The following is an 18,324-nucleotide window of genomic DNA, read 5'->3' as shown; positions in this document are numbered from 1 at the left end:
TTAGTGCCCCCCTCACACACACCTAGGAGTGGGGAGGGGTGGCACTAAAAGTGCATTCAAATCACTGACTGCCCAAACTATGGCTTAGGCAGTAATGGCATCCAAATACTTAGACATTGATCAAATAAAGTAAACTAGATCCTTGCCTAGTACCATACACAACATATTCAAGTGAATAGACATTTAAAAATCTAACAAAACAATTATGGTGATCATTGTGTTTGACCCTCCATCCCTCCGCCTTGCATATTTTAGGCAATGTGGGGTAATGGGCATAAGACAAAGAATTACAGCGGAACACTGGGGAGAGATTTTCTTGTTCCTAAAAAGAGACAAGGGAAACCCAGACCTTCCTGCTTATCTGGACTTGCTGGGAGTCCATATGCAAAGCCTTAGCTGCTGATAGATAGAAGGGCAGAAAAGAGCTGGATGCTAGCAGGGCTTCCCCCCATCCTCCCCCCCCCCCAAGCTAATTCTTTACCACCTCAGCTTTGAACAGTGAAGATAAATTCATTTAACAGTTGCATCGACGGGTTTTTAAGAATGTTCTAATCCTATTTATTCCTCATTCCCTTAAATCTTACTTCCTTCTTGCTTACATCCACCCGGCACATTCCTGCCATCCTTTAATTATAATCATTGGATATTATTTTCAGTCAATGCAGAGGAGCAGCCATTGTAACCTGTGCTGATGTTCACTCCAGCCCAGAGTCTCTGCCCATTACCAAAGGGACTTACTAGCGCTGCCACTGGTTGGCATAACTGCTGTGCCCAGAGTCACACTGCCATCTTACTCTCTGACGAGTTTTCCTGTTTACTTTCTTTGTTATACTTCTGTTATTTTTTTATGTGATTTGGAAGCTAGACTTCTGTTTCAGTTCCATGTGTGTTGACTAAGTTATAAACGACTGCTGAAATTCCAATGTACCAGCCAGGATTCAGTCAGGAAAATGACTGTCAATTTATTCCAAGACTGACAGATTTAGTATAGGAACTGGGACTGGCACACACTGGGAAGGGCAGAGTTGAAGAGGTCACCATATGCATCATCATCATGGAGCCAGAAGGTCGGAAGCAGGTGGCTCGAGGGTTATTCTGGGAAGCCTATGAGATCACACAGCCTGCCTCTCTAAGTGGTGTCTCAGGATCACATCTTCTCTCCTGGATGAAAGCTAACCCCCAGCTGTACACCATAGTGAATTGACAAGAAACAACCAGAGGTATATTTAATGCTCTGTTAAGATATAGACACTAACTTTTCTCTCTGTGGGGTTTAAATGAGAGTGGTCTTCATAGGCTCATGTCTTTGAATACTTGGTCCCCAGCTGGTGGAACTGTTTGGGAAGTAAGGGGGTGTGGTCTTGTTAGAGATGTGTCTCACTGGGAGTAGGCTTTGATGTTTTAAAGACTCGATGCCATCCCCAGTTTTCTCTCTGTTTCCTACTTGCTATTCAAGATGTGAGCTCTCAGCTGCTACCACAGGTGCCTGGCACCTGTTACTTCTGCTCTGCTGTGATGGACCCCAATCCTTTGAAACCATAAGCCCCAAATAAACTCTTTCTTCTAGAAGTTGCCTTGGTGACGATATCATATAGTAAAGTAACACATGTGTCCTTCTGTACAGGAAGTGAGGAAGGAAACACTCCTGTTTCCTAGTGAATTTGGTGGAACAATGTAATACAATTGCCCATTTCACTTTATATTTTATGCTTTCAAGCTGACGGCCACATTTGTACAACGCGTGTATAACTGGTTTGAGTACAGCACTCCTCCTCTAGTTACCATTTGACTTTCATCAACAATGATTCAAAAAAGTAAATAGATTACAGAAATAAACAAACCCATTAAGTCTTAAGCTGTATGGTGTTCTGAGTGGTCTGACAAAATCTCTTGCTATTCTACCCGGGACCTCATCCCTTTGACCAGGGTTTCCACACTGTATAAACAACCAGCCTGATAGGTGGATATGAAATGTGTCCCAAATGACTTGTGTATTTGAGCCTTAACACAGCATGTTCAGGGCTGGGGCTTTGGGAAACTAATCTGACCATGAGGGCTCTGACCTCGTCAATAAACCAAAGCAGTGATAGATTCATAAAATGATGGTATCCTTGAAGGTGGTAGGAATCCTTGAGGGTGGGTCCTAGTTAGAGGAATTAGGTCACAGAAGCCTGAAGGTGGAGACTTTGTTATTTTCTGTTGGCTGTGATAAAATACTTTAACCAAAAGTGATGTAAGGAAGACAGGGTTTTGTTTTTTTTTGGCTTACAGTTCTAGAGTGATAGAAGAAGCCATCATGACAAAGGTGAAATGACAACAGGCAGGGGAGGCAGGAAGAAGCAGGAAGCTAGAGGGTTGCATGCCGTCTGCACACAGGAAGCAGAGAGAAATGAGTAGGAGGTGGAGCCAGGCTTAAAACCTCAAAGCCCCCTTTCCCCTCAAGCCCCCAGCAACATATTTTCTCCATCAAGGCTCCACCTCCTAAGGGTTCCATACCTTCCCAAATATCACTACCAACTTTAGCAGTGTGCAAAGACGTGAGTCTGCGGGGGATGCTTCTCATTCAAACCACAATGAAGGTATCTTGTCCCTGGCTCTTTCTCTGTTTCCCTGATGCGTGGCTCAGCCTCTGTGAAGTGAGCCACCTCTCCATCACTTACCTCTGCTGCAGGCATGTTCTGCATCTGGGCCTGAGGTTCAGAGTAAAGAAGCCAGCTGATCTGACACCAAAGACTCTGAAAATGCCAGCGCCACCCCCCCATAAGTCTTTCCTTTTTCAAGTTAGTTTTTCCTCAAGATCTAGATTCCACGTGTCAGAATCCGAAAGAATTGACAAGAGGCCTTGTGGTCAGGGAGTACAATCCAAAAGAATGAAGGAACACGGACATCTCATACCCACAGGGCTTATTAACATAAAAATTCTGAGCCACATATTTCTGACATATTTGTCATGGTGAAGGGGCAATGACTTAGCATATTGCCCAATAACTACTGAACTGTCATCTTGTCATCAGGTCTCAGTATCTCAGTGCTTACGTTCAGACAACCCTCATTTTAAAGATCATTTTTTATATTTATTGTTTTTTAGGAGGTGACAGTACCACAGTGTGTGTGTATGTGTGTGTGTGTGTGTGTGTGTGTGTGTGTCTAAGTTAGAGGACAAACAGGGGAGTCATTTCTCTCCTTCCACCATGTAGGCTCTGAGGATTGAACCCAGGTCCTCAGCATTGATGCTTTTGCCCCTGCAGTCATTCACCAGCCCATTCAAGAACCTTCATCTCATGTAACATTAGCTCCAGAGTTCAAGAGTAATGATGGTGGTAATCTGGGGAGAGATGGTAGTGACCATAAAGAGAGGCCACTGAGGAGGGCTCATTCCTGTAGGGGAAAAAGTAAAAGGTCCAAGGAGATATTTGAGAGGAGCTGGGGCTGCTCAGAAGGTAAGCTGAGCGCTTGTGTGACATGTGTAAAGCCCTGGGTCCAATTCCCAGCATCACATTAGCTAGTGATGGCAAGCACACACCTGTGACCCAACACCAGGGCGTGGAGGTGGAGGTGAGGTTTAAGGTCAAGGTTCTTGCAACTGTCTATTATCTTGAGTAAACATGATGGATACAGACATGTATGCACTCACTTGGGTTGGTTTTGCTAGAAAGAAAGAGAAGAAGAGGGGAGGCAGGAGGGAGGAGAAAGGGAGGGATCGATCTTGGAGTCTCTTTTCCATATTTGCTATTTTCTAATGTCTCATATTAAATTCCGTGAAGTCGCTAATATAGTTAGCTATAGTCTCAAAGCCTTGTCCCTATTTAGCGGGGTTGCTCCAGCAGTTGCTTACAGGAAACAGAAAACAAATCACTTCTAAAAGTAGTTTGATTGCATGTTTTTAAAAATCCACTTTAAGCCAGGCATGGTGGCACATGCTTAGTAATCCCAGCACTCAGAAAGCAGAGGCAGGAGGATTGAGCAATTTCAAGGGTAGCCTGGTTTGCATAGTGAGTTCCATGCCAGCCAGGGGTAGGTTGCAGGACTCTGTCTCAAAAAAAAGGGTGGGGAGTCTAGTTCCAAAGGAGAAAAGTCAATCTCTTACTCTAGACTGGTGGCCTACTTTCCCTCTCAGTTTCAAGTGTACTTTCCCAGGCCCACATTAACTTTCCCCTTTTCAGTCATCCTGTGAGAGTGAGGGCTACCCAGGCTCTTGTCTTAAAGGTAATCCACCTAATTTCAGGCTGGAAAGAGAAGGGACGGCACGTTTACTACTCACTGAATGAACAAGTGTTCTGTAAGAACAAAACTTGGACCCGTGACCTCCTTTGAGGCCTCTAAGGCTCAGCTAAAGATCTATGCATGGTGCAAAGACGCTCTATGAAACACGTGACCTATCAAGTCCTAGGAAGAGTTAAAGTAGCATGGGTGACTGAAAGTAGAAATGTGTGAGACACTCCAGTGGGGTGTTGCAAACTTGCAGGTTTCCTGGCCTTAAGAGGCCAATGTCAGATCACAGTCACCATACGAAGATGACTACAGCTTCCAGAGGCTACACAGGTCTTGCTCATACACAGCTAGGACAGGCTGGAGCAGTATAATGGCCAAACTCTGGAGCCAAAAGTGGAAGAGATGGGATTATTCTGAAAGCAGCATACGGCCACTTATTCATTCTTCTAGACATAGGAAAAAAAGACAAATGGGCTTAAAAACAAAAGTAGACTAATTTCCAGGCAGGGACTGAGCCAAGAAAGAGGCCCAGGTCCTCCCCTTTCCCCAGAGCACCCTTCAGCCTTGGCATTCCATGCCTTGAATCAGAGTCATTGTCTGGCTCTCATGCAAACACTGGCTCCATTGTGATTCCACAGGGACACAGCCCCACATGTACTGCTTTCTGCCCGCCTGGGGCTCCTTTGGGTTTATCCCATTGAGTTGTGACTCAGGCACTCAGCCAGCAGGGCCTCCAACCAGGGTGGTGCCTGGGGATTTGTGCTGATTTATTGCACAACCCTACCAGGTAAATCACTTTGCCATCCCATGGGAAATGTCAAGTCAGGGGCAAACTATGGGTGCTCCCTGAGTGAATCCAGGGTTTGGGTCAGAAAAGATGATGGCCAGAACTTTCATTCTTATTTATACTTGCCTTCATGGCTACTCAATTAGATTCAAGACTGCCTGGAAAGTTCTAGAAAAATTCTAAGTTCCACAGGTTAAGTGTCCTAAAGAAATCTCATGGAGTCCAGGGAATGAGATAATACAATCTGAAACAATGAAGGTAACCTCAAATGTCTTGGATTTACAGAAATGCAGATCCTAAGCTGTATTCCTGGGCATTCTGAACAGTGCAACTGAAGTTGGGACTAGAACTTTGCAGTTTTCTTTTTGAGTGGTTTTAGCACAAAAAGATCATATAACAAGCTATCAAAAGCAAACAAAACACACCCAGCGCACTTGCACACACACACACACACACACACACACACACACACACCAAAAAACCAGTGATCTAGGGCTAGAGATGTAGCTTCATGGTAGAGCATGCATTTAACATGCTAAGCACATAGATGAGGCCCCATTTTCTATCCTCAGAACAAACACACACTGGTTATTAGATACTGGTAAAGTGAGCATTTTAGATTGATCTGTTGTGCTAAGTAGCTGAACTAGGATGGCTTCCTTAGAACTCCAAAAGGCTCCCAAGCCTTCTCCTTCCACTGATTGAACACTTATGCCTAATCAGACTCTCTTCCTTTTGCATACATTACTGTCAGTGTAGGTGAGGTTGCATGGATCAAAGTCAGTACCAAGTTAAGGATAGGGTCAGACGGATGAGCTCAGCTGGAAAACCCCGGTGACAGAGAGAAATGGAGTGTCTTAATATTAGTATCTGTCTGACAACGTCTTCCAAGGGAAACTACCCACCCACCACCCTCACTTCTAGGTGGTAGACTGAGAACCACATGAAGGTGCTTCCTAGCCACAGCTGATTAGAACAGGGATGGGCTGAAGCCAAGGCAGCCAATTGTCAGGTGACATAGGGCGTGAAGCGGCATGAAGAGATGAGAGCCAGGCCAATCAGATTACCTCTGCTGGGAATGGGGAATTGGGAAATCTGGAGCACTCAAGCTGGCTATCAGCAGGTTGTCACAGTTTATCGTGAGGTCGGTCAGTCGGGAGGATGGGGAAGTCATGGTGAACCAGCAGGAAGGAAGGAGAGGATGCTGGCCAGTGGGGAGAAGAGATCTGAGCAGCTACACAGAGAGAAACAAAAAGGTCGAGAAATTATGAGAAATGGGAAGCCTTATAAATATTTGCTGCACCAGGCAGAAGCAGAATACAAACGCCCTCCGGTCTTATGTGAGCAAGCTCGAGGATGTCTCTAGTCTCAGCAATTAGATGTTCAGAAACATTGTACAAGACCATATCAAGTGAGCCCACTTGGTATGCATCCTTGTGGTTTCCTGGGTATTTCTTATTTACATTCACAGGTGCCTTAAAATATCTCTTTTAGCACAAGCTACTTTAGAAGCAAGGACAAGGAAGAGGCTATATAGCCATGATCTGTCCACTCTCAAACCATTTGTGAATTACTCAATACACAATGTGGTTAAGCCCAAATTGAAGCTAGATGTATCTAATAGTATGCCCCAGAATACAACAATTAAAGTATCTTAATCAATATAATATATACGAGATAGGATGGATTAGATAAAAGTAAAATATGAAAATTATGTCACCTGTTTCACTTAACATTTTGGCTGAAGGTACTAGAAAATTAAAATTTGTGGATGTTGGTCTCCTTAGACTTTCCTTCTTTCTTTGGACAGCATTGGTCTAGCCTGGGCTTATGAGGCAAACAGTACTGGTCTAGCCTGGTCTAGCCAGCACTGGTCTAGCCTGGACAGCACTGGTCTAGCCTGGGCTTATGAGGCACCTGAAAGGACAAGAAGCATGAGTTCCGCACGGCCAAGGCCCTTCTTACCACCCCCAACCTTCACTCTGGAAAAGAAATGTAATAGATATTGGCGGAGTGCTTTGGGGTTTCCTCCTACATAGCCACCATAATTTTTCCCTCCATGATAGAAGCACATCTCTATTCCTACCATGGTATGGAGCCCTATTGCCCTTGAATACATGTTGGCTTCTGAGTTTTGATGACCAACGGAATCAGATGGAAGAGATACAATGGCCATTTTTGAGTGAGGCCTATAAGAAGCCTGACAGCTTCTACCTTTGTTTTTGGACCTTAAGTATCAGACTTTGAGGAAACTTTGGCTAGACTAGTGAATGGAGAGAAGGAGAGAGAGGATATGTGGAGGAGCTTGTAAGTGCCAGACACAGCCAAAATAGCCTGCGACATTGCCTAATGTGTGATCTCAGCAGATGCCACGTGCAGCAGCTCAAAGGGAGAACAGTGGGCAATGGAAAGCTGTGGCTGTTTTTAAGTCCAATGGCTTATTACATAGTGTGGATGTCAGGCTGCACTGTAAGGACAGTGCAGCACTGTAAGGAGCAGGCAGGACTGCTTCTGCCCTACCCTAAGTGTATGAAACAATGCCTTTGAGTCTGTGACCTGCCCTGATAATGCCACTTTACAAAGTGGCAGTTGGCTCCATTTTGAGGGTAAATAGAGAGGAAGGATGACCCTGCATGTTGGTTGTGTGTGTAGACACTAGCACCTTCTCAGCACAGACTGATGGTAACCCATTCCTACATGTTAAAAGATATTCCCTATAAATTACTAAAGTAGATGGGAAACACATGGACACACACGCGACATATTAAAATCATATAAGGAAACTCAGACTAACAAAGGAATAACACCCAACACTGATGGCACTGTCATCTAGCTACCTGGTGCCTATGTGCCAAGGGACACAGCAGAGACTCCTAACTTTTCCCAGGAGCTACAGCTCAACTTGGTACTCACCACTTAAGAGGCCGGGATCGGTAGATCTACCCATCCATTATGCATATACTGTTCCACCCATCACCTGGACCAAGCAACAGACTGCATTTCCAGGCAACCTGCCTCTTCGATTGAGTTGTTTTATGTAACCTTCTGCAGTGACTCCCTTTGCATGACTATCAGCTCTTTGCCTTCAGCAAGGCCTCTTGGAATACTGTGAGCTCCTTAACCCTTTCATAGCCAATATTGAATGAAATAGAATGTGCGGTCTGATGATTACAATTAATGATTTAGATTGGAATAAAATAAAGAGCTAAATGACCACACTTTCGAAGGAAATCAAAATCAGTAGCAGAAAAGAATTGCAGTGAACAAAACCTGCATAGCATGTGAAGTTTTTTTTCCCCAATAAATTCTGATTTTGTAAGAAGACACAAATATCTTTGTGTCTACAAGTCTGACATAGTGTGCTCATGACACACAGAAATATGTTCAAAACTGTAAAAATGTAAAATAGACCTTGGGAATGACAATATAACTGAGGTGACCCATTCTCAAGGGTCTTAAAGCTTCAGGGGGTGTCACCCATATATATATATATATATATATATATATATATATATATATATATATATATATATATACCGCTCTAATATGGGAATTGGAGCCCTAGGGACAGGTTGTGTGTGTGTGTTTGGGGGTGGGAACCATGTTTGATTACTTTGTCACCTTATCCATTAAGTGAGAGTCTTTAGATCAAACTCAGAGCTTGTCACTGGGACTAGCCTCACTGGCTCTGAAGATCCCTGACACCATCTCAGAGGCTGGAACTGAAGGTGCATTGCAGTGGCCACTAGACTGTTACACAGGTTCTGGGATTCAGACTCTACTCTTTATGATTGTACAGCAAGTGTTTAAAACACTGAGCTATCTCCCAGCACTAACAAGGGTTTTAAGTTTAATGTTTTACTCTCTATTGAGGGGCCTCTCCCAGGACTTCCTAAATCATGTCCAACCCTGCTGGCTAGGTATTGGATGCTTGAAGCACCCTGGATGCTAGGGACCAAAGGCAGAGCTCTGAATGAGTTCTCCACTAACCCAGGTCTCTCTCTCTCTCTCTCTCTCTCTCTCTCTCTCTCTCTCTCTCTCTCTCTCTCTCTCTCTCTCTCTCTCTCTCGTCAGTATCTCACTGTGCAGTCAAACCTGGCCTCAGCCTTCCAAGTGCCCAAGTGCTACATTACAGGTCTGTACCACCAATCTTGGCCCTTAAGCCCCTTTTCCAATGGGGAGGGAGGCAGTCACTCTAGCAACACCACCTGGTTCTTCCTTAAACAATCATGGGATTAGGTGTTGCTTTTATCAGAAGAAGAGAGAAAACAAAAATCCACATAGACACTGGACTGCTTGAAAGCCTCTGTTCTCTGGGCTAGATTTCTGACAACTCCCTAAAGCCTCAGAGATTTTAGGCTTACTTTCCCTCAGCCTTTCTCATTGAGTCCACATCAAGGGTTCTCCACGCAGCTTTCTCCCCTGTGGTCCCACTGACCCAGTGCCATCCTGGCTCTAAGGGTACCCTTTTGTCTCTTCTTGGCCATTTGCATTTCTGAGGCCTTCTGGTTTGGGGATTCCCACTTCAGAGCACCTCATTTATATTTCCTCATAATACTGAGTAGCTCACAGGCTGCGGACACACAATTGCCAAACAGTGAGTACTTCAGCTGGAAAGCCAGCCCTTTCAAGGTTTGGGGCTGGGCATTTCTGAGAGTGCTGAAGACATTGGCACTGGCACTGTGGACCACCATTGAGAACAGAGGCAGAGCAAGGACACCAAGAGGAACTCAATCCTGCTTAGGGCAGACCTCTGACATGTCCTACTCAAGGGTTACCCAACAAATGCCAATCACAGAAACAGAGAGTTTATCCAAAGAGAAAGAATACAGTCATGAGGCAGCCAAGCATAGTGGGAGTCCCAAGAGAATCCATCTGCCTGTCTTGGATAGGCTTAGGGGTGTCTATGGGAAAGGGGGATGGGGTGGTAAGAGTGTGGAGATGATTATGGATGTGAACAGAGTCAGGAAGCTGTGAAGTGTCTAGCACATGTGTAGTGAAACATCATGGCTCTTCCTAGGATGCATGCTGGGGAAATGGAGGCACTGGTACCCTCTGAACAGGGTGGAGTTTCAGGCATCTTACATCATACAGTCACCCATCTGATCCCTAAACCAGTCCGTGTTAAGGGCTGGTGGGTTAAGTGAGTTTAAATTACCTCCAGATTTCTCAACACCTTGAACAATTGTTGACCTGGTGACCATCCATTAAAGGTGAAGAAGCTAAAGGAGCACACTGCTTAGCTATGTTGTCAAAAAAAAATGCTCATAAATTCAAGTAACTGGAAGCAAGAGAAGCTAGAAAGTATGTTTAGTTTTGCCCTCAGCTTCCAGTGTCTCCATAGTAACTCGGGGAGAACTGGTCATGGCCGTTCATGTTTGTAATCCCATGACCTAAGGCAAGATGATCATGCAAATAGGAGATCAGTTTGGTCTCCATAGCAAGTTTCAAGGTAGCCAAGGCTACATAATGAGACCTTGCCTCAACAAACAAACAAACAAACAAAAACAAAAACCCAAACCAATTTTGTTTTTTGTTTTTGTTTTTGTATTGTCAACCTAGGCTTACACAGTGTAGTAACTGGTTAGATTGTGAGTAGGACCAGCACACAAGACAAAAAAAAGAAGCATGGTTAAAATTACCCTGCAACATCTTTTAATGCCTGCAAATACAGACACACACCACATAACAACATTTGGCCGACAAATGACCGCATACATGAGGGTGATCATGTAAGACTATGTGGCCAACTGGTAACATCATGAGACAAAGGTTATTGTTTGTGTGTTGTGGTGTGAGCAAACCTTCTGAATGGTTAGTGACATTCAAGTACAGCAAGCAATACAAACACAAGCAGTGCGTGGTGCTTGGCAGTCATAATACTGGATTTATTTCTTTACTATTTACTTTGATACACATTTTATCATTACTGTAGAGTAGATTCTTATTTACTAGAGATGAAGTTGACTGTAAGCAGATCTACAGGAGCTTTGTGTCTCGGGTTTACAACGTGTGATTGCATCTGCACCATCTAGGTTTGTAACATTCACACAAACTGAGAAATCTCCAGTGGCCCCTTTCTCAACGCATGAATGTGGAGTAGACACTAAGACATGCTTATGGTCTTCCAGCCACTGGAAATTTAAGAGAAACAAGCAAGAGGGAAATACAAACAACAAATGGTCCTTAAAGATGTCTGTTTTCTTTCATTTATTTATTTATTTATTTATTTATTTTTATTAGGTATTTTCTTCATTTACATTTCAAGTCTCCCATACCTCCCCCCCAACTCCCCTACCCACCCACTCCCACTTCTTGGCCCTGAAGTTCCCCTGTACTGAGGCATATAAAGTTTGCACGACCAATGGGCCTCTCTTTCCACTAATGGCCGACTAGGCCATCTTCTGATACATATGCAGCTAGAGACACGAGCTCCAGGAGGTACTGGTTAGTTCATATTGTTGTCCCACAGGGTTGCAGATCTCTTTAGCTCCTTGGTTACTTTCTCTAGCTCCTCCATTGGGGGCCCTGTGATCCATCCAATAGCTGACTGTGAGCATCCACTTCTGTGTTTGCTAGGCCCTGGCATAGTCTCACAAGAGACACTTATATCAGGGTCCTTTCAACAAAATCTTGCTAGTGTATGCAATGGTGTCAGCGTTTGGAAGCTGATTATGGGATGGATCCCTGGATATGGCAGTCTCTAGATGGTCCATCCTTTCGTCTCAACTCCAAACTTTGTCTCTGTAACTCCTTCCATGGGTGTTTTGTTCCCAATTCTAAGAAGGGGCAAAGTGTCCACACTTTGGTCTTCATTCTTCTTGGGTTTCATGTGTTTCACAAATTGTATCTTATATCTTGGGTATCCTAAGTTTCTGGGCTAATATCCACTTATCAGTGAGTACATATCATGTGAATTATTTTGTGATTGGGTTACCTCACTCAGGATGATGCCCATCCATTTGCCTAGGAATTTCATAAATTCATTCTTTTTAATAGCTGAGTAGTACTCCATTGTGTAAATGTACCACATTTTCTGTATCCATTCCTCTGTTGAGGGGCATCTGGGTTCTTTCCAGCTTCTGGCTATTATAAATAAGGCTGCTATGAACATAGTAGAGCATGTGTCCTTCTTGCCGGTTGGAACAAAAGATGTCTATTTTCAAATCCTCTGCCTCCACAATCATGGCTACAATTCTTCACATGTGCCAGAGGGTATGAGAGCTGGATAGAAAAGAATAATAAAACCATTGACACCCATGATGGGCACCATTCCAAATTGCTCTCTCTTCATCTTGCTATTGTAGTGTTAGACAAGGATAGGGGAGATGGCCTGGTTAGTAAAGTGCTTGCAGTTCAAAGCACAAGGACTTGAGAACTCAGGGCTCCAGAACCCCCTAAACCTATATAAAAAGCCAAGTATGACAGTGTGTGCTTATAATCCCAGCACTGGGAAGTGAGACAGGTAGATCCCTGGAGCTCACGGGCCAGACAGCCTAGCCTTGTCTTAAGCCTCAGGTCCCTGAGAGATCCTGTATCAAAAAAAAGAAGTGGAGAGACCTTAAGAAAGACACTTGAGGTTGGCCTCTGTCCTCTATATGCACACATGTTTATACGCACCTACATCCATGTGAACACACACACACATATGTGTGTATATATACACAGAGGGAAAAAAGGAGGGAGGGAAGAAGTAGGCAGAAAGGGAAGGAGGGAGGGGTCAAGGCTGACATCCTTTTGGGGGCTCAAAGAACAATACCCTAGTAAGAAGGCTACAGAAGCAGACTCAGAATCAAGTCTATCTAGTCCTGCCTGCTTTCATCCCTGTTCCCAGGTGTAGAGAAAGAGGCTTTCTGCAGTGTCCCCCAGCTTCCAAAGATCAGGCCTGCCAAAAATGGAACAATCACTTCTTGTCCCTTACCTGGGCTTTCATTAACTAAATTCCTATCACAGGAAGAAAGACTAGTCTGCCACTCACCCGGATAGACTGTCCTCAAGTGCCTTTGGCTCTGTTTTGGTTAATCATTTGCAAAGGTTTTCTGTTCCACCGATCAAGATTTTCTCCAAAGTCATTGAACTCCCCTAAAAATCATGTCAGTGCTCCCTAAGCTGCCAAAATCCTCTGTCTTCTTCTTGGCCTATAGCTACAGAATAAAATGAATAACATAAGATGATTTTTTTAAAGTCTCTAAGCTTTTGAGTCACACTGGGCTGGGGGTTCTATACTATGGTGATGACCATGCAAGTCTTAAGTTTATGTGTCTTTTTTCTAGTTAAATCTCTTTAGCACTTTATTCAAAGAACCTTTGGAGGGCAGAGGAGACATTTTCCTTTGCCCCTGAGGTTGACTAGGTAAACACAAGGAAAACAGAAGAAACGTACATACTACCTAGCAGCTGATGTGACCGCAGAGCTGGATTACATTAGGATGTCATACATTAACAAAACAAAAAACAACGAACCAGCACACCTCTCCTCATTAAAGTTTGTCCAGAAGACGCTATACAAAGCCCTGGGGAGGGGGCGGGGGAGGGACGCATCTTCCCAGAAGCCTACCCTCATATCTTGCCATTTTTTGCTCTGTCTTAAAGCTTCCTCCCAACTTACCTTGCCTTGTGTCTAAATTCTTCCTCTGTCCATATGAGGAATCTAGAAGCACGGGTAGAAGTGAAATCTTGTCTCTCTAGATCTAGGATTGCTCCAACCTTCAGATACCAGCAATACTGCATTATCCTTAAAACAATAGCAGGCTAACTGAAGAAAAATATTAGTCAGTACCGTGGCTCTTTCCCCCTAGCTCCTCAACCACCAGTGTTCCCTCATGATGTGAGGGTACATTTTTGTCCCAGCAAGGTAGCCATAGAGGTCAGAACATGGAACTGAGACAGATGATGAAGTCTTGAGTGGAAGATAACACATGAGCTTAGAAGCAGAGGAAAGAAAAGTCAGGGCCAGTGTGAGGAAGGCTCTGTGGCTGGAAAAGAGGGAGAAGTGAAACTATGTATAAGAATTTAAGACCAAATGACCAGACTGCAGCCAGGTCAAAGAATGCCCATAGAACTCTCAAGAGCTAGACGTGTCATTGTGATGTTTCGATATACAGTCAGCCTTCTATACCCATGGGTCCTGCATTCATGGGTTCAGACAACACACATGGACAATACCGGAAAAATAAGAAAAGAAGTTGCATCATGGGCTGGAGAGATGGCTGTGTGTGGGAGCCCATGCTGCTCTTCGAGAGAGCCTGACTTCCATTCTCAGCAGTGATGCTAGGGAGCTCACACCTACCTGTATCGCCAGTTCTGAGAGACCCAGTGATTTCCAGTGGCCTCTGAAGGCACCTGTGCACATGTGGCAGACACACACATTTTTAAAAAGTTGCATTGGAACTGAGCACATAGACTTTTGGGGCATTTTTTCCTAAACAATACAGTATAATAACCATTCATGCAGCATCTCCTCATGTTACGTAAGTAAAATCCTCACGGAGGATTTTAAAGCACACCAGAAGATATATACAGGTTGTATGCAAATACACTGCATCTAATGTAACGGCTTAGGCATCCCCAGATGTCAGTGTTCTCAGAAAGCCTGGAAACAATTCCAGCTGCCCACCCTACTGGAGCCCTGTTCCACTTCTAGTTCTTACCCAGGTGCAGAGAGGCAACTGCATATATTTCAATTTTTGTCTGCTTGCTTGCTTGTTTTTTCCTTTTGGCTCAGGGCTCTGCTACACTAGAGCAAGAAACACTCCTTTCACTGAACTGTGTGTGTTTTGCTCTTGATTCGTGAAGTAAATTCCAAAGCATCTTCAGCTTGAGGTACCCTTTCAAACATATCCAAGGTAATGCTAATGACACCAATGATGCTAATAAGGTGATTTCGTTGGAAAGTCGCTATGCGCACACAAAGGATAGAAACCCATCCACATCTCCAGTCTCTGGAGGAGAAATGGATGCAGGTCAGGTTGATTGCAATGGACAGTGGTTGACTCAAGAACAGCTACATAATGGAGCTGCCCTAAAATCCCAAAAGAGGACTGGGTTTTGAGAACTTCCTGACAGTGTTTGGATCTTTATTTTTCTTTTTACCCTTTTTCTGGAGACGGTGTCTTATGTAGCCTAAACGGGCCTCAGACTTACAGTGGAGGGTGACCTTGAACTCCTGATCTTCCTGCCAAGGCCTCCTAAGTGCTAGAGTTACAGCTATGTGCCACTGTTCCCTGTCCATCTTGCTGTTTATAATAAACTAGGTGTTTCCATGAGTTTTATAAGCCACCCCGGCAAACTCAGATCTAAAGGTAGGCAGCTAGCTAGTTAGAAGTACAGGCAAATTAAACTGATGAACCCATAAAGTGCTTGCTGGGTAGGGAAACGTCACGCCCATTTGGTCTCAGTCATCTTCTCTGCAGAGCACTGAGTAACAGGATAAAAGAAACTGAATTTATTCCTCCCTCCATATTCTTAAGAATCCTTGTAGGAGTAGAAGACTTCCTCCTAGCCATCTAATGACTTGTCAAGACTTCCCGAACCAACAGAGGCATAGATGCCAGCCAGAGTTTCCCTCCCTGACTCTCTTGCTGCCACCCAGCCTCCTTTGACTTGGGCAGTGGATGCAGGAGATGGTGAGGAGCAGGCTCTTGGTATGCTGCCCACCCTTAGCCCCGCTTCCTCTCAAATACAGTGGACTAGCAGTGTGAGCTCCCCACAGTCTGTGGGGGTTTCCAAGCCATGTGATCTCGTCCCTACCCGGTGCTGGCAAGCGTCCTGCAGGCAGGCTGCTTTCAAGATTGGACCAAAAGCCAAGTGGGGACAAGGGGCCCCATTCTTTGTAGCCCGCCGGCTCTGGCCGCTCACTCTCCTGGCACAGTTTTCAGATTTCCCGGTCCCCTCCCTGCTGTATTTCCTGTTCGGAGTTACTTTTTTCCAAGGTCAACTGGGAGGCTCTTAATTCTGGCAAAACTGGAAATGTGGAGAAAAATGAAAACTAACCGGGTTAATTCCAGTGATTGCTGGCACTACAAAGACATTAGGTAACTGCCTAACCCGGCATCCACCGCCCCTCTCCCACGACCCTGGAAGGCACTCTTTAAGCGCTTTGTTTGCATTGCTCGGAGGTTCTCTAAAGTTCAGCTACACATCTGGTTGGGAAAAAAGACACAAGCAGGCAGCATATGGTTCTTGCACACTAGCCACTCTTGCAGCAGAGGCACACTGCTCGCAACACTGCTCGCACGTCTCTTTGTGCTGTCTCCTTGGTCCCTACCTCCTCTTCCAGCCTGCTGCTTTGCTTGCTGTAAATCCTTTGTCACAGGTCAGAAGGTCAAAGGAATCTCTTGACCCCACCCCAATCCCCGAAATTGCCTTGTGTTTTTCAACTTCAAAACCTTTGTCCTCACCACCTGCACTCACGGAAAGTCCTCCACACTCCTTTCCATGCAGCCAGCCCAGATTTGTCTCTCCTTTATTCAAACCCAAGAGCAGGTCGGCTCTGGGCCAGTGCTTTCCCATGCGTTATCTCAGTCCACGAGGCCAGCATCCATTTCTTCTTATCGAGGGCTGCCTCACCTGGAAGTGACCGTGATTTCCCCTCCCCTACTCTCTCTGTGGGTAATAGTCATTTGGCCCCTAGCACATCTGAGCACTTTATAACTAAGCAATCATTTGCTCCTTCATTCATTTTTCTTTAAAGCAGCTGTTTCCTGAATATTATTGTCTGGATACTGTGATGGATGTAGGGGATACAGAGGTGAATAAAATACCTTGATTGGCCCCAAGAAATTCAGTCTAGTGGAAAAACAAAACAAAACAAAACAAAACAAAACTGCTACCTGGAGCTAAGCTGGAGTTAGCTAAGCTGGCAAAGTGATTGCTTGCCTTATAAGAATAAAGGTCTGGGCTGGAGACCAGGGTAAGGGCACTGGCTGCTCTTCCAGAAGGATCCAGATTCCAGTTCTCAGTATCCACTTGATAACTCACAACCATCCGTAACTCCCATACCAGGGCATTCAATGTCCTCTTCTGGCTTTTAATAGCACCAGGAATGTATGTGATAAATAGACATCCATGCAAGCAAAACATTCATACACATAACATATTTTTTTAAATGAGGGCTTGATTTTGATCTACAGAGTCCAAGCACAAATGCCAGGTAATTTGGTACAGGCGTTTGTTATCTTAGGACTGGGGAAGCAGAGACAGGCAAATCTGTTAGGTTTATTGGCCAGACAGTGAGCTTCAGGCCAGTGAGAAACACCATCTCAAATAAGCAAAAGGCCAATGTTTGAGGTGAAAGATCTGAGTTTCCACACACATGTGCACATGACCGTGCACACAGGATGCCTGTCCCCCCAAAGCAGTTTTCCTAAGGAGATGCCCATCATAACAATATGATAACCCCAGAATAAACCTCAGAAATTCAGCCGTGGGGAGTGGGGCTCTTCACTGAATGAGAGGTAAGGGGCCCAGAGAGGGGAGGAAATAAGTGTTCTGGTTTTTTGAAAGACAAGAAAAGCAGAAAACACACATTGCTGGGCTGAGGATGAAGTAGTTAGAGTTGGGGACTCCGCCCGAACTGCATAAAACTGGGTGTGGTCACACGGGCTTGGAAGCCCAACACTGTGCACTTGGGAGGTAGAAGTTCAAGGTCATCCTTTACCTTCGGTTAAGATGGAAGTCAGCCCAGAAAACTGAGATCCCGCTTCAATTAGATAGAATAGAAATAGAGCTGATTGCTTTGGGGTGGTACTGGGAGGGAGCCTTTAGGAGGTAGTTAGCTTACTAGGAGAGTAACTCTTAAAGAGTAAAACCGTTATGCCAAGTGCTGACCATTAAACAGCAGTCTGAGCCCCTGCCTACACTGTGGTGTAAGCTAATTTCATTCATTCCTGAGACTCCAACCTAAGGATCGATTGTGGTGCTCGCTTCGGCAGCACATATACTAAAATTGGAACGATACAGAGAAGATTAGCATGGCCCCTGCGCAAGGATGACACGAAAATTCGTGAAGCGTTCCATATTTTTTTTGCTGAAAGGACCCAAATATAGCTGTCTCTTGTGAGACTATGCCGGGGCCTAGCAAACACAGAAGTGGATGCTCACAGTCAGCTATTGGATGGATCACAGGGCTCCCAATGGAGAAGCTAGAGAAAGTACCCAAGGAGCTAAAGGGATCTGCAACCCTATAGTTGGAACAACATTATGAACTAACCAATACCCCAGAGCTCTTGTCTCTAGCTGCATATGTATCAGAAGATGGCCTAGTCGGCCATCACTGGAAAGAGAGGCCCATTGGACTTGCAAACTTTATATGCCCCAATATAGGGG

General features: G+C 44.7%; 1 non-coding gene across 1 annotated transcript; it reads left to right on the top strand.

Moving 5' to 3' along the window:
- Nucleotides 1-17,914: 17,914 nt before the first annotated feature.
- Nucleotides 17,915-18,021, top strand: LOC115031685 (U6 spliceosomal RNA). The gene has a single exon (XR_003837344.1). It is a non-coding gene; the product is annotated as a U6 spliceosomal RNA (small nuclear RNA).
- The last annotated feature ends 303 nt before the right edge of the window (nt 18,022-18,324 follow it).

Source organism: Mus caroli, unplaced genomic scaffold, assembly GCF_978045245.1.
Source record: "Mus caroli unplaced genomic scaffold, Mus_caroli_1 scaffold_8, whole genome shotgun sequence".
In the NCBI taxonomy this organism is placed as follows: domain Eukaryota; kingdom Metazoa; phylum Chordata; class Mammalia; order Rodentia; family Muridae; genus Mus; species Mus caroli.
The sequence above is the reverse complement of the archived record's forward strand: the minus strand, read 5'-3'. Positions and strand labels throughout refer to the sequence as shown.